Source organism: Lepidochelys kempii, chromosome 9 (genome assembly GCF_965140285.1).
Source record: "Lepidochelys kempii isolate rLepKem1 chromosome 9, rLepKem1.hap1, whole genome shotgun sequence".
NCBI lineage: Eukaryota > Metazoa > Chordata > Testudines > Cheloniidae > Lepidochelys > Lepidochelys kempii.
Window position 1 is genome coordinate 4,368,206 of NC_136388.1, and position 14,144 is coordinate 4,382,349.

A 14,144-nucleotide genomic window follows, 5' to 3' on the forward strand; every position below is an offset into this window, starting at 1 on the left:
GATAGATGGGTCCCTAGGTTTTTGGAGCAATTTCTATAGACCCCTGTTGGTTTAATCCCTCTTCAGTTCTGTAGGACTTTCCCATGTGGGAAAATAGAAAGCTGGGTTTTTTTTCTAATTTAAAATAATAATTAAAATAAAAAGAACAGTCTGCTCCCTGGCTGGGAAACCCCAGGGATCAGCTTGGGGCATGTTCGCAATCGTTACGTCTCTTGAGCGTATTGTTCACTAACTTTTACAGGAGGAATACATTTTGTGTCCACTAGGTGGCAGTGCAGAGAGATGTTCCCCCCCTCCTTTAAAGCCTCTCCGAAAAGTGACCCTCCTGCTGAGAAGAGCTCATTTTAATTAATTGGCCTCTTACTCCGACTTTTCATGTTCTCGGTACGTATAGCTATAGCCAGTGGTGAGCTGGAGCCGGTTCGCGCAAACCGGTGGTTACGCTTTGAAGCCGTTTTAGAACCGGTTGTTACCCCGCTTCCCTGCAGGGGGCGCTGAGGCTTTGCTGGGCTCAGGGCGCGCAGTGATGTAATTCCTCCTCCGGCCACCGGGGGCGCTGCGCTGCGGGAGCCGCGTGGGCTGCTGCGTGGCCCTGGGCACGAGCCCTGGTGCTGCTGCTGTTCCCCTGATCCTGGGGCTCCCACGGCTGCCTAGGGGGTCCCCGGCTGCTCTGCTGGGCCTGGGCAGCTCCGAGCCTCTCTGCCCGCGAGCCCCCACTACCCTGCCCACAGCCAGCCCCCGCCTCCAGCCACCCCCTGCCCGCAGCCAGCCCCCGCCTCCAGCCACGCCCTGCACCCCCTGCCCGCAGCCAGCCCCCGCCCGCGGCCACCCCCTGCCCACAGCCACCCCTGAACCACCTGCCTGCAGCCAGCCCCTGCCGCACGCACCCCCTGGCCTGCCCACAGCCAGCCCCTGCACCCCCTGCCCGCAGCCAGCCCCCGCCTCCAGCCACCCCTGCCCGCAGCCAGCCCCCGCCCGCGGCCACCCCCTGCCCACAGCCACCCCTGAACCACCTGCCGGCAGCCAGCCCCAGCCTCCAGCCACCCCTGCCCGCAGCCAGCCCCTGCCACACCCCCTGCCTCGAGCCACCCCTGAACCCCCTGCCTGCAGCCAGCCCCTGCCGCACGCACCCCCGGCCTGCCCACAGCCAGCCCCTGAACCCCCTGCCCGCAGCCAGCCCCCGCCTCCAGCCACCCCCACACCTCCTCCCTGCAGCCAGCCCCTGCCGCACCCCCTGCCTCCAGCCACCCCCTGCACCCCATGCCGGCAGCCAGCCCAAGCCTCCAGCCACCCCCTGCCCGCAGCCAGCCCCCGCCTCCAGCCACCCACTGCCCGCAGCCAGCCCCCGCCTAGAGCCACCCCCTGCCCGCAGCCAGCCCCCGCCTCCAGCCACCAGCCAGCCCCCACCTCCAGTCACCCCCTGCGCCTCCTGTCCTGCAGCCAGTCCCGCACCCCCTGCCTCGAGCCACCTCCTGAACCCCCTGCCTGCAGCTAGCCCCGGCCTCCAGCCACCCACTGCCCGCACCCAGCCCCCTACACCCCCTGCCCGCAGCCAGCCCCCGCCTCCAGCCACCTCCTGCACCCCCTGCCCGCAGCCAGCCCCCGCCTCCAGTCACCCCCTCCACCCCCTGCCCGCAGCCAGCCCCTGCCTCCAGCCACCCCCGCCACAGCCCCTGAACCCCCCGCCTCCAGCCAGCCCCCGCCTCCAGTCACCCCCTGCCCGCAGCCAGCCCCCGCCTCCTACCACGCCCTGCACCCCCTGCCCGCAGCCAGCCCCCGCCTCCAGCCACGCCCTGCACCCCCTGCCCGCAGCCAGCCCCCGCCTCCAGTCACCCCCTGCACCTCCTGTCCTGCAGCCAGTCCCGCACCCCCTGCCTCGAGCCACCTCCTGAACCCCCTGCCCGCAGCCAGCCCCCGCCGCACGCACCCCCTGCCCTGCCCGCAGCCACCCCCTGCCTGCAACCAGCCCCCTCCTCCAGCCACCCCCACACCTCCTCCCTGCAGCCAGCCCCTGCCGCACCCCCTGCCTCCAGCCACCCCCTGCACCCCCTGCCGGCAGCCAGCCCCCGCCTCCAGCCACCCCCTGCCCGCAGCCAGCCACCTCCTGCACCCCTTGCCTGCAGCCAGCCCCCGCCTCCAGCCACCCCCTGCCCGCAGCCAGCCACCTCCTGCACCCCCTGCCCGCAGCCAGCCCCCGCCTCCAGCCACCTCCTGCACCCCCTGCCCGCAGCCAGCCCCCGCCTCCAGTCACCCCCTCCACCCCCTGCCCGCAGCCAGCCCCTGCCTCCAGCCACCCCCGCCACAGCCCCTGAACCCCCCGCCTCCAGCCAGCCCCCGCCTCCAGTCACCCCCTGCCCGCAGCCAGCCCCCGCCTCCTACCACGCCCTGCACCCCCTGCCCGCAGCCAGCCCCCGCCTCCAGCCACGCCCTGCACCCCCTGCCCGCAGCCAGCCCCCGCCTCCAGTCACCCCCTGCACCTCCTGTCCTGCAGCCAGTCCCGCACCCCCTGCCTCGAGCCACCTCCTGAACCCCCTGCCCGCAGCCAGCCCCCGCCGCACGCACCCCCTGCCCTGCCCGCAGCCACCCCCTGCCTGCAACCAGCCCCCTCCTCCAGCCACCCCCACACCTCCTCCCTGCAGCCAGCCCCTGCCGCACCCCCTGCCTCCAGCCACCCCCTGCACCCCCTGCCGGCAGCCAGCCCCCGCCTCCAGCCACCCCCTGCCCGCAGCCAGCCACCTCCTGCACCCCTTGCCTGCAGCCAGCCCCCGCCTCCAGCCACTCCAGTACCTCCTGCCATGCAGCGAGCCCCGCACCCCCTGCCTCGAGCCACCTCCTGAACCCCCTGCCCGCAGCCAGCCCCCGCCTCCAGCCACGCCCTGCACCCCCTGCCCGCAGCCAGCCCCCGCCTCCAGCCACCCCTGCCCGCAGCCAGCCCCCGCCCGCGGCCACCCCCTGCCCACAGCCACCCCTGAACCACCTGCCTGCAGCCAGCCCCTGCCGCACGCACCCCCTGGCCTGCCCACAGCCAGCCCCTGAACCCCCTGCCCCCAGCCAGCCCCTCCCACACCCCCTGCCTCGAGCCACCCCTGAACCCCCTGCCCGCAGCCACCCCCTGCCCGCAGCCAGCCCCCGCTGCACACACCCCCTGCCCTGCCCACAGCCACCCCCTCCACCCCCTGCCCGCAGGCAGCCCCCGCCTCCAGCCACCCCTGCCCGCAGGCAGCCCCTGCCACACCCCCTGCCTCGAGCCACCCCTGAACCCCCTGCCTGCAGCCAGCCCCTGCCGCACGCACCCCCTGGCCTGCCCACAGCCAGCCCCTGAACCCCCTGCCCGCAGCCAGCCCCCGCCTCCAGCCACCCCCACACCTCCTCCCTGCAGCCATCCCCTGCCGCACCCCCTGCCTCCAGCCACCCCCTGCACCCCCTGCCGGCAGCCAGCCCCAGCCTCCAGCCACCCCTGCCCGCAGCCAGCCCCTGCCTCCAGCCACCCACTGCCCGCAGCCAGCCCCCGCCTCCAGCCACCCACTGCCCGCAGCCAGCCCCCGCCTCCAGCCACCCACTGCCCGCAGCCAGCCCCCGCCTCCAGCCACCCACTGCCCGCAGCCAGCCCCCGCCTCCAGCCACCCCCTGCACCTCCTGTCCTGCAGCCAGTCCCGCACCCCCTGCCTCGAGCCACCTCCTGAACCCCCTGCCTGCAGCTAGCCCCGGCCTCCAGCCACCCACTGCCCGCACCCAGCCCCCTACACCCCCTGCCCGCAGCCAGCCTCCGCCTCCAGCCACCTCCTGCACCCCCTGCCAGCAGCCAGCCCCCGCCTCCAGCCACCTCCTGCACCCCCTGCCCGCAGCCAGCCCCCGCCTCCAGCCACCTCCTGCACCCCCTGCCCGCAGCCAGCCCCCGCCTCCAGTCACCCCCTCCACCCCCTGCCCGCAGCCAGCCCCTGCCTCCAGCCACCCCCGCCACAGCCCCTGAACCCCCCGCCTCCAGCCAGCCCCCGCCTCCAGTCACCCCCTGCCCGCAGCCAGCCCCCGCCTCCTACCACGCCCTGCACCCCCTGCCCGCAGCCAGCCCCCGCCTCCAGCCACGCCCTGCACCCCCTGCCCGCAGCCAGCCCCCGCCTCCAGCCACGCCCTGCACCCCCTGCCCGCAGCCAGCCCCCGCCTCCAGCCACGCCCTGCACCTCCTGTCCTGCAGCCAGTCCCGCACCCCCTGCCTCGAGCCACCTCCTGAACCCCCTGCCCGCAGCCAGCCCCCGCCTCCAGCCACGCCCTGCCCGCAGCCAGCCCCCGCCGCACGCACCCCCTGCCCTGCCCGCAGCCAGCCCCTGCCACACGCACCCCCTGCCCTGCCCGCAGCCAGCCCCTGCCCGCAGCTAGCCCCCGCCTCCAGCCACCCCCACACCTCCTCCCTGCAGCCAGCCCCTGCCGCACCCCCTGCCTCCAGCCACCCCCTGCACCCCCTGCCCGCAGCCAGCCCCCGCCTCCAGCCACCCCCTGCCCGCAGCCAGCCACCTCCTGCACCCCTTGCCTGCAGCCAGCCCCCGCCTCCAGCCACCCCCTGCCCGCAGCCAGCCACCTCCTGCACCCCTTGCCTGCAGCCAGCCCCCGCCTCCAGCCACTCCCGTACCTCCTGCCCTGCAGCGAGCCCCGCACCCCCTGCCTCGAGCCACCTCCTGAACCCCCTGCCTGCAGCTAGCCCCGGCCTCCAGCCACCCCCTGCCCGCCTCCAGCCACCCCCTCCACCTCCTGCCCGCAGCCAGCCCCCGCCTCCAGCCACCCCCTGCCCGCAGCCAGCCCCCTCCACCCCCTGCCCGCAGCCAGCCCGCGCCTCCAGCCACTCCCGTACCTCCTGCCTCGAGCCCCCGCGGCCCCTGCCCTGTCCGCAGCCAGCCCCCATCTCCAGCCACCCCCGCACCCCCTGCCGTGCCTCCAGCCACCCCGTCTCCAGCCACCCCCACACCCCCGCCTGCAGCCAGTCCATCTCCAGCCACCCCCCGCACCACCTGCCCTGCCCGCAGACATCCCCTGCCACACGCACTCCCTGCCCTATCTCCAGCCAGCCCTGCACCCCCTTGCCTTCAGCCAATCCCGCACCCTCCTGTCTCCAACTAGCCCTGCCCCACGCCCCTGTCTTCAGCTGGCCCCACGTCCACTGAGCCCTGCAGTTCCCAGGGCAGTAACCCTGCACACCTGCTTCAATGAGGGGGGCAGGGAGCAGCTGGGACCCACACATGTGCGCACCTTAGGGTGACCAGACAACAAGTGTGAAAAATCAGGATGGGGTGGGGGCAGGGGGTACCAGGAGCCTATCTAAGAAAAAGACTCCAAAACAGGGACTGTTCCTACAAAATCGGGACATCTGGTCCCCCTAGCACACCCCCAGGGCGTGGCGGGGCCCACACCTGGGAAACTGAGCTTGTTTCTAGGTCAGGCCCATCTTTTTAACAAAGAACTTCAGGCAGGGTTAACGCACACCCGTGTTTTCCCAGACGGCGATTTAAGAACCAAAACGCCTGACCTGTCCAGGGGACCATCAGCTTCTGGTTTTACCCCTCGCCTCAGTGGCTCACTGCAGTCCTCATCTAGCCCCTTCCTCCAAGGGCAGACTACAGTCCAGCTTTAGGCCACTCTCCTCATTGGCAAGTAGGTGTAAAGCGGGGGGCCCACCTGCTACTCTGGGCCCCGACCCAGGGACCCTCTGGTGGCAGCCACTTAGTGCCCTCCTCCAACTCTCCTCCTCTGCCTGCTCCCCTGGGCTGCTTCCCCGTAGCGCCAGCAACTTCGCTGCCCCTTTGTGTCAGGGCCCCAGGCTGGCAGTCGGCAGTCGTCAGCCTAGAGCTCCCGCTGCCCCTGCCCCCCCCCCCCCCCCCCATCCTAGTCTTCTCCCTTTGCCCTCCAGGGAGAGACTGAGCTCCTCTCTGCCCTGCAGCCTTCTTATAGGACCCAGCCTGGCCCTGATTGGCTGCTTTCAAGCCTCCACTTGCCTGGCTCCCAATAAGCCCTTCCATGATTGGCTGGGTCTCTGTGCAGCCTCTCTGGTTTGCTCTAACCCCTTCCATGCCAGACTGGAGCAGCTTTGAAAAACTGCTAACTGTCTTCTTTTGTTTTTCCCCTTAGACTTGCTTCCCCTGGGATCTTACCTACCAACTCCCTGAGTTTGCTAAAGTCTGCCCTCTTGAAATCCGTTGTCTTTATTTTGCTGTTCTCCCTCCTACCATTCCTTAGAATCATGAACTCTTATCATTTCATGATCACTTTTACCCAAGCTGCCTTCCACTTTCAAATTCTCAACCAGCTCCTCCCTATTTGTCAAAATCAAATCTAGAACAGCCTCCCTGCAGTAGCTGTCTCCACCTTCTAAAATAAAAAATGGTCTCCAATACATTCCACGGATTTATTGGATAATCTGTGCCCTTATTTTCCCAACAGATGTCTGCGTAGTTGAAGTCCCCCATCACCACCAAGTCCTGTGCTTTGGATGGTTTTGTTAGTGATGATGATGATTGTAGTTTGGATGATTTTACAGCAGATTCTCTTTCTAGTATAGAATAAAGATGAGCTTTAAAAAAATCCCACTAAGGGATGCCACTGAAGTGCGCCCACTCCAGGGTGTGGATCCCCCAGGATTATTGTAACTAGAGGCAGGGCTAAATTAGCTGAGGAGAATTGAAGGAGGCTGAGCCAAACTACATTGTGCTGCCATCAACTGGCCACAGTAAGCAGCAAAAAACTTTGCAAAGAGAAGTTTGGTGGAAGGAGCCTGAATTTATCTAGTGGCAATTACTGAGCCAGACCTAGGAGCTTCCCAACGATCTTAGATCCTAAGGAACGCTGACCACTCTCCGGTTGTCAAATACACACACCGAGGTGCTAAGAGAGACTCTGATATGACCTATTCTACTCTATATCTATTATCACCATGGTGCGCACACACAAAAACCCCCATTCATACAATACACACAAGAGTATCTGTTCCCTGAGCTCTCAGGAGCTTTGGAATGGACAGGTACCCTTCTCCCCCCTGTGGGGCAATCCTGAGGTTTGATTCATCAGGGTTAACTGACAGAATAAATTCAGAGATGCTTTTGGTCTATCAACTACATAACTAGCCCTGTCCAGAACCACTTTTAAAGACGTGTATTTAAGCCTCAGACAAAGGCCACTGATGGTCGGCAGATACTGCCCTTGATGGACAACTGATCCAATATAACAAATCATTTGCCTTGAGGCTTTACAGTGAGACGCTTAAAGACTGATTTTTAACGCTGTGGGTAATTAACTATGATAGCAACTTACCTAGGGATGTGATGAATTCTCCACCAGTTGGAACTGTTAAATCAAAATTAGGTGTCCATTCAAAATATACACTCTATCTCCACCACAAGTTATTGGGCTCAATGAAGATATCAAGGGGTGAAGTTCTCTGGCCTGTATTACACAGGAGGTCAAACTAGATGATCACAGTGATCCCTTCTGGCCTTAGAAAATGAACATCTGTGTCTCTATTGTACATAATCGCGCTGGGAAACCATGTAATAAAGACCAGGGTAGCCATTAGCTCAGAGCACATGCTTCCATCATAGGGAACTCATAGGAAAATTATGCATTTAATTGTTATCAGAGCCACGCACCCACTATAAATTCAGTCTGGCCACAGGAGGTATTCCCTGGATGCTGTCATGGCCCAGACACCAGACATTACCATCACGTCTCACACCAGGGCACCAGCAGGCCACTGTGTCGGTCCCTGGTCTAGGAGAGCTGGGAATGGCCATAGGGGAGGTGACAGAGATGGGCAACTCAAGTGGGGGGGTGAGGTGCCAGGAACCGCCAAAGAGAGGTCAGTCACCCACAAGGCGGGATTAGGAGCTGAGAAATCCTGGGGATTCATGTGCCCCACACAGATACAGTGTTCTTACAGGCCCACAAAGAGACACTGACTCTTGGGGGGAAAGGACAGCGCTAATACCCAGATGCAGACTCGGAGGAGTTGTCGATGGGGATGGCTGTAGATCTATTATAGAGACGCTGCTCAGTTATCCAAGCACACACTCCAGAGGCCCGGAAAGGGCTAGTCCAACTCCCATGGCCGCCAAAGGAAAGGCGGCCAGTGCCCTCAGCGAATGCCTTTAACGCAGGGACATGGGCGCCGGGGCAGACCTCAGTGTGCACCTGCCCGGTTCCCTGAGATGGTCTCTGCTGAAGGGTCAGAAGCGTTTGCAATTTCCACAGTAGTTAAGGGGAGGAGGAGGACGATACTGACCGGTATACTAAGGCCATCTCGTGGACTGCACTTGGCAAGCTCGGGCCAGCCCCTCTGCCAGGCCAGCGCTGGGCCGTGCTGAGCTGTAGCGGGTGAGGAGGGACCATAGTGCCATTCTGCGACTGCCCCCACCAGGCCCGCGTTGGCTGGCAGAGTTTGCTGGAGCACAACAGCCTTGGGCCACGTCCCAGACAAAGACAGCCCCGGGGCAGCGAGGGGGTGATGTCAACGTGTCATGCCAGCTCTACGCCATACAGCAGTGCCTCCCCGCACCGGGGTGCATCCCCGCCCCCCGCGTCAGATCCAGCAGCCACATGGCCCCTGGCTGCTGCAAGAAGGGACAGGCCCAGAGCAGACAATGCGCACGATGCTGCTGCAGCAGCCCGGGAGCTATTCTGTGCACACTTTGTGGCCTGAGCGAAACGGAGTCGATGTGGGAGTAAGGTGGAGGTGGCAAGCCCATCGCGGGCAGGTTGGGAATCCAGAGCCTCGGCTCAGCTTAACTCCAGTGCTCCGGATAGTGAGGAACTAGGAGCGTTTCCCACAGGCTGAAAGATGCTGTCAGCAACTTCTCATGACCGACAGCGCTTTCTGGGCTCAGGACCAGTAAGCGTGGTGGTCTGGGGGAGGAACAGGGATGTGCAGCACAGCTGTCTAGTTAGTCACAATGGGCACAGGTGACCCACTCCCTGGCAGAGCCTTCAAACCACCTACCCACTACAGTGACAGGAGAGGGAGATGGGAAGCACAGCACGTGGATCTGGCGGCTCAATTGCATGGATGGAAAAAAGCAGGAGGCGTCTCTCTCAAACACGAAGAGGAGCAGGGGGTGGGGGTTTGCAAGCTACTTGCTGCCTTTTGTGTGTGGAGGACAGCGTATGTGTGTGGTTATGTGAAAGGCACAATCGTTCCGCTCATGGGGAGCGTGTCTCCCCGTCACCCCTCTGGAGGCCAGCCCCTAACTGACACAGTCTGCCCACAAGTGTCTGTGAATGTCACTGCTGTCTGCTCCCAGCTGTAACGTCAGGCCTGCTCATGATTGTGATCATATCGTCCTCTAGCAGTGGCAGCCTACAGAAGCAGCGGAAACCTGAACGTTACTACAGCTAACAGCTATTCTTCTGCAGCCCAAGTATGACTGGGACTAAGCCCGATGCCTCTGTTTTGTTGTTTAGCCAATATCCACACCATCTGCCTGCAGCCACGGATTTGTTCCTAGGAGTGCCACGCTAATTAATGACAGGTTTCAGAGTAGCAGCCGTGTTAGTCTGTATTCGCAAAAAGAAAAGGAGTACTTGTGGCACCTTAGAGACTAACCAATTTATTTGAGCTGTAGCTCATGAAAGCTTATGCTCAAATACAATGGTTAGTCTCTAAGGTGCCATAAGTCCTCCTTTTCTTTTTACTCTAATTAATGACGGGCCGCAGTTGAGAGTGGGTCAGCTGCGCAAAAGCACCAGATCTAGGGGTCAGTTCCTCTAACATTCCTCCAGGATGAAGAGTACCTGAGAGATACTGATTCCCTTCCCCTGGGTGCATGCCTGCACATACACACCTAAACAAGGTCAAAATGCAGAATCCAATCCTTGCACTGCTGAACTAAGCAGCAAGAAAAACAGCTCTCCCCTGCTCTCTCTGACCAGTTGTAGGGAGCAGAAAAGAGGAGGCAAGGGGTGATTTGATGCATGGAGGTTAATGCCGACAGCTGGCTGGTGAGACTTCAGTGATATCACAGAGGGATGCAGAAAAGCGAAAGCGTCTGGATGGGAAAGCACAGCAGACTCTGGGGTCATAGGGCTAAGAGAAGAGACCCATTAGTCATCACTGCCATGGCTCACGCATAAGAAACATTTGGAGCTAAATTAAAGGGAGGGCAGGACAATGCACTAGAGAAAGCGACCGTGCAGCAGCTCAGCCTAGCCTACGAACCTCCGTGCTTGGAGTAAATTGATGTAAGAGGACTATTGCTCAGCTTCAGAAACGGGAGAGTGTGAGCCCCTTTTGCAATCCTGGCAGCAGTGGGCAGGAAGGAGAGAGATGACACACCCACATCATGTGTGGGGGCTGAATAGATCCAGTGCCACGTCAGAAATAAAAAGCTAGTGGCTGATATTGGATAGCCCCCGAAAATATACTGCAAGCTACAGAATTGTGGTCATGAACCCAACTCCAAAGGCTGAGCTGGCTCTCAAAGGGCCCCAAACTACAGCCCTCAACAGACTTGACATGACAAAGTTCCAGGTCATTAGAAAGGCAAGGAGAGTGAGCTTGTATCTTGTATTGGACCAGTTTCTGTTGGTGAGAGAGACAAGCTTTCAAGTTTACACACAGCTCTTCTTCTGGTCTGGGAAAGGTACTCAGAGTGTCATGGCTAAAAGCAAGATGGAAGAGATTGTTTAGCATAGTGGCTCTCAACCTTTCCAGATAACTGTACCCCTTTCAGGATTTGTCTTCTGTTCCCGGCCTCCAACCCCCTGCCCAAGTTTCACCTCACCTCAAAACTACTTGCTTACGAAATCAGACATAAAAATACAAAAGAGTCACAGCACTCTGTTACTGAAAAGTTGCTGACTTCCCCAGTTTTACCACATAACTATAAAATAAACCAATTGGAATATAAATACTGTACCTGCATGTCAGTGGATAGTATACAGAGCCATAGAAACAAGTCATTGTCTGTAGGAAATTTTAGCTAGCTGACTTCGCTAATGCTTTTAATGGAGCCTGTTGTAAAACTAGGCAAATCTCTAGATGAGTCGATGTGCCCCCTGGAAGAGCTCTGTGGACCCCCAGAGGAACGTGTACCCCGGGTTGAGAACCACTGCATGAGTAGTTAACAAGGTGAAGTGGCCAGCTAACATCCCTGCAGCCATAGACTCGTAGGACTGGAAGGGACCTCGAGAGGTCATCGAGTCCAGTCCCCTGCACTCACAGCAGGACTAAGTATTATCTAGATCATCCCTGACAGGTGTTAGTCTAACCTGCCCTTAAAAATCTCCAATGATGGAGATTCCACAACCTCACTAGGCAATTTATTCCAGTGCTTAACCACCCTGACAGTTAGGAAGTTTTTCCTGATGTCCAGCCTAAACCTCCCTTGCTGCAATTTAAGCCCATTGCTTCTTGTCCTATCCTCAGAGGTTAAGAAAAACAATTCTTCTCCCTCCTCCATGTAACAACCTTTTATGTACTTGAAAACTGTTATGTCCCCTCTCAGTCTTCTCTAACAAACCCAATTTTTTCAATCTTCCCTCATAGGTCATTTTTTCAGGACCTTTAATCATTTTTGTTGCTCTTCTCTGGACTCTCTCCAGCTTGTCCACATCTTTCCTGAAATGTGGCATCCAGAACTGGACACAATACTCCAACTGAGGCCTAATCAGAAGAGCAAAAGAATTACTTCACATGCCTTGCTTACAACACTCCAGCTAATACATCCCAGAATGATGTTCGCTTTTTTTGCAACAGCGTTACACTGTTGACTCATATTTAGCTTGTGGTCCACTATGACCCCAGATCCCTTTCCACAGTACTGCTTTCTAGGCAGTCATTTCCTATTTTGTATGTGTGCAACTGATCGTTCCTTCTTAAGTGGAGTACTTTGCATTTGTCTTTATTGAATTTCATCCAGTTTACTTCAGACCATTTCTCCAGTTTGTCCAGATCATTTTGAATTTTAGTGCTATCCTCAAAAGCACTTGCAACTCCTCCCATCTTGGTATCGTTCGCAAAATTTATAACTTTTGTCATAGGACAAAAAAGGGGGAGGGAAGGTTATTGGGTTACAGAGTGTTGTAATGAGCCATAAATCCAGCATCTCTGTTCGGGCCAGATTTTTAGTGTCTAGCTACGTTATGAATTTAAGCTCCCAAGCTTGTCTTTTGAAGGTATTATGCGGGTTTCCTTTGAGGATGAGGACTGATAGGTCACATATGTAGTCATCTGTTGCACAAAGTGTTCCCCCCGGGCGATGTGGTGTTTTTGTCTTTCATTATTTTCCTGTGTGAGCTCATTCAAGAGTGTAGAATTGTCTTCTTTCACCCACGTCGTTGTTAGTGGGGCATTTAGTGCACTGGACGAGGTACACACGGGGTACGGCAACACTGCAAAGTCCAGGGGTCATTGGACAAATCCTTCAATGGTCTGATTAAGGACTTACATAGATTCAGCTAGAAAAAAAAGGGTTTTGGTTCTTGGCGTTAGCTTTTTTCTGAAAGGGAGGACATGCTTTTCAAAAGGTCCTAAGTGACTTGGGAACCTAAGTCCCATTTTCAAAAGTGACGGGCATTTAGGAGCCTAAATCTCATTGAAGGGCAGCAGGTCTTAGGTTCCAAAGTGCCCAGGTGATTTTTGAAAATGGGATTTGGACTCTTGAAAGTTTTACCCAAACTCTCACCTTGGACAGCTGGAAACAAATCGAGAAAGAACATGTGCTTGGTTTTGAATGCGCTAAGGCCCCAGCCCTGCAAACCCTCATGCAAGATCAGGTCCCACGCTTGTAAAGTGCCTTTGACCCATCAGGATAAACTGCCCTGTAGAAATTCAGGGGATTAAATATAAACTAGGGCTGGAATTTCCACAGCCACCTAAAAGGTTCAGAGATTCCAAGGCCAGCAGGGACCATTGTGATCATCTAGTGAGACCTCGGGTGTAACACAGGACATAGGACATCCCCAAAATAGTCCCACTGCAGATCCTTTAGAAAAACATCCCATCGTGATTTAAACATTGCCAGTGATGGAGGATCCACCACGACCTTTGGGAAATTGTTCTAGTGGTGCCCGGTTGCCACTCATTTTAATGCATGCTGGGAATCCATGTGCAGTAGGCAGCTTTCAACGCCAGTAGGCAGAAATTCAGAGACTGAGGGCTGGGATATTTCGGCCTGCCTTTAGAAGGAATGGATGTGGGGTGCCTTTAAATCTCACGCACCTGCCAGCCCCAGCGCTGCTGAAGTAGCTTAAAAGAAGCTCACTAACACGTCTTCACAATCAGCAACAAAATACTGTATCTGGACGACAGCAGCCGCCCCTCCCAGCAGCCTCATCACACAGGATGAGCCAGCTTGTCTGACATCCTCCCTGACCGAGCGGGCTTCACACAGAGAAGAGCAACTCGCATCACAGCTGGTCTGTGCAAACCCTCCCTCGGAGGGTTGGAGCTTTTAAAAACATAGCAAATATATACAAGCTCCTGGAGAGGCCAAAGCAAACAGCAGCCCTGCTAAACGGGCTCCCTAACTCCAACAGTTGAGCACAGGCAGACTTGACGAGCTACTTGCCAACCAGGTCACAGGACCACAGCATGGAATCATTAGTGCAAGTAACCGTGCCCTTAACCACGGATTGCCAAGCAATCTGCCACATTTGCCATGTCCACACACCACCACAGCAGTATTTACCCCGTCATTAAAAGGTCATTTCACTATCGTTACCAATACACAAGAGGTTTTAGACTATGAAAGGTTGCCCCAGAGCTCCTACCTACCAGTCCATCTCCGCTATTGAGATGCAGATTCTTGGGCTGGTTCATTTTGTCCTATAAACCGTTTTTTGGGGGGTTTTTTTGCACAGAGGGTGAGGAGGGAGGGAGGGGATTGAAGAGGGAGGATGGTCCCATGCTGAAGGGACTCAGGAGTGCAATTCCTGGTTCCAACCCAGAATTCCTGTGTAACCGCCCTATGCAACCTGCCCTGTGACTCAGTTTCCAGTCTGTAAAATGGGGATAAATACTGCTCCCTTTCAGCCACTCTTTGTCATGTCTATTTAGGCTGGAAGTTCTTTGGAGGATAGACTGTACCGTGTGTATGTGGAGCACCCAGCACAACAGAGCTCTGATCCTGATTTGGGACCTCTAAATTTTGCCGTAATGGCTGTCAAATCCG

General features: G+C 58.4%; 1 protein-coding gene across 1 annotated transcript in view; it reads right to left on the reverse strand.

Moving 5' to 3' along the window:
* Positions 1–14,144, reverse strand: part of TPRG1 (tumor protein p63 regulated 1) — a 96,571-nt gene that overhangs the window by 43,121 nt on the left and 39,306 nt on the right. The window lies entirely within an intron of this gene.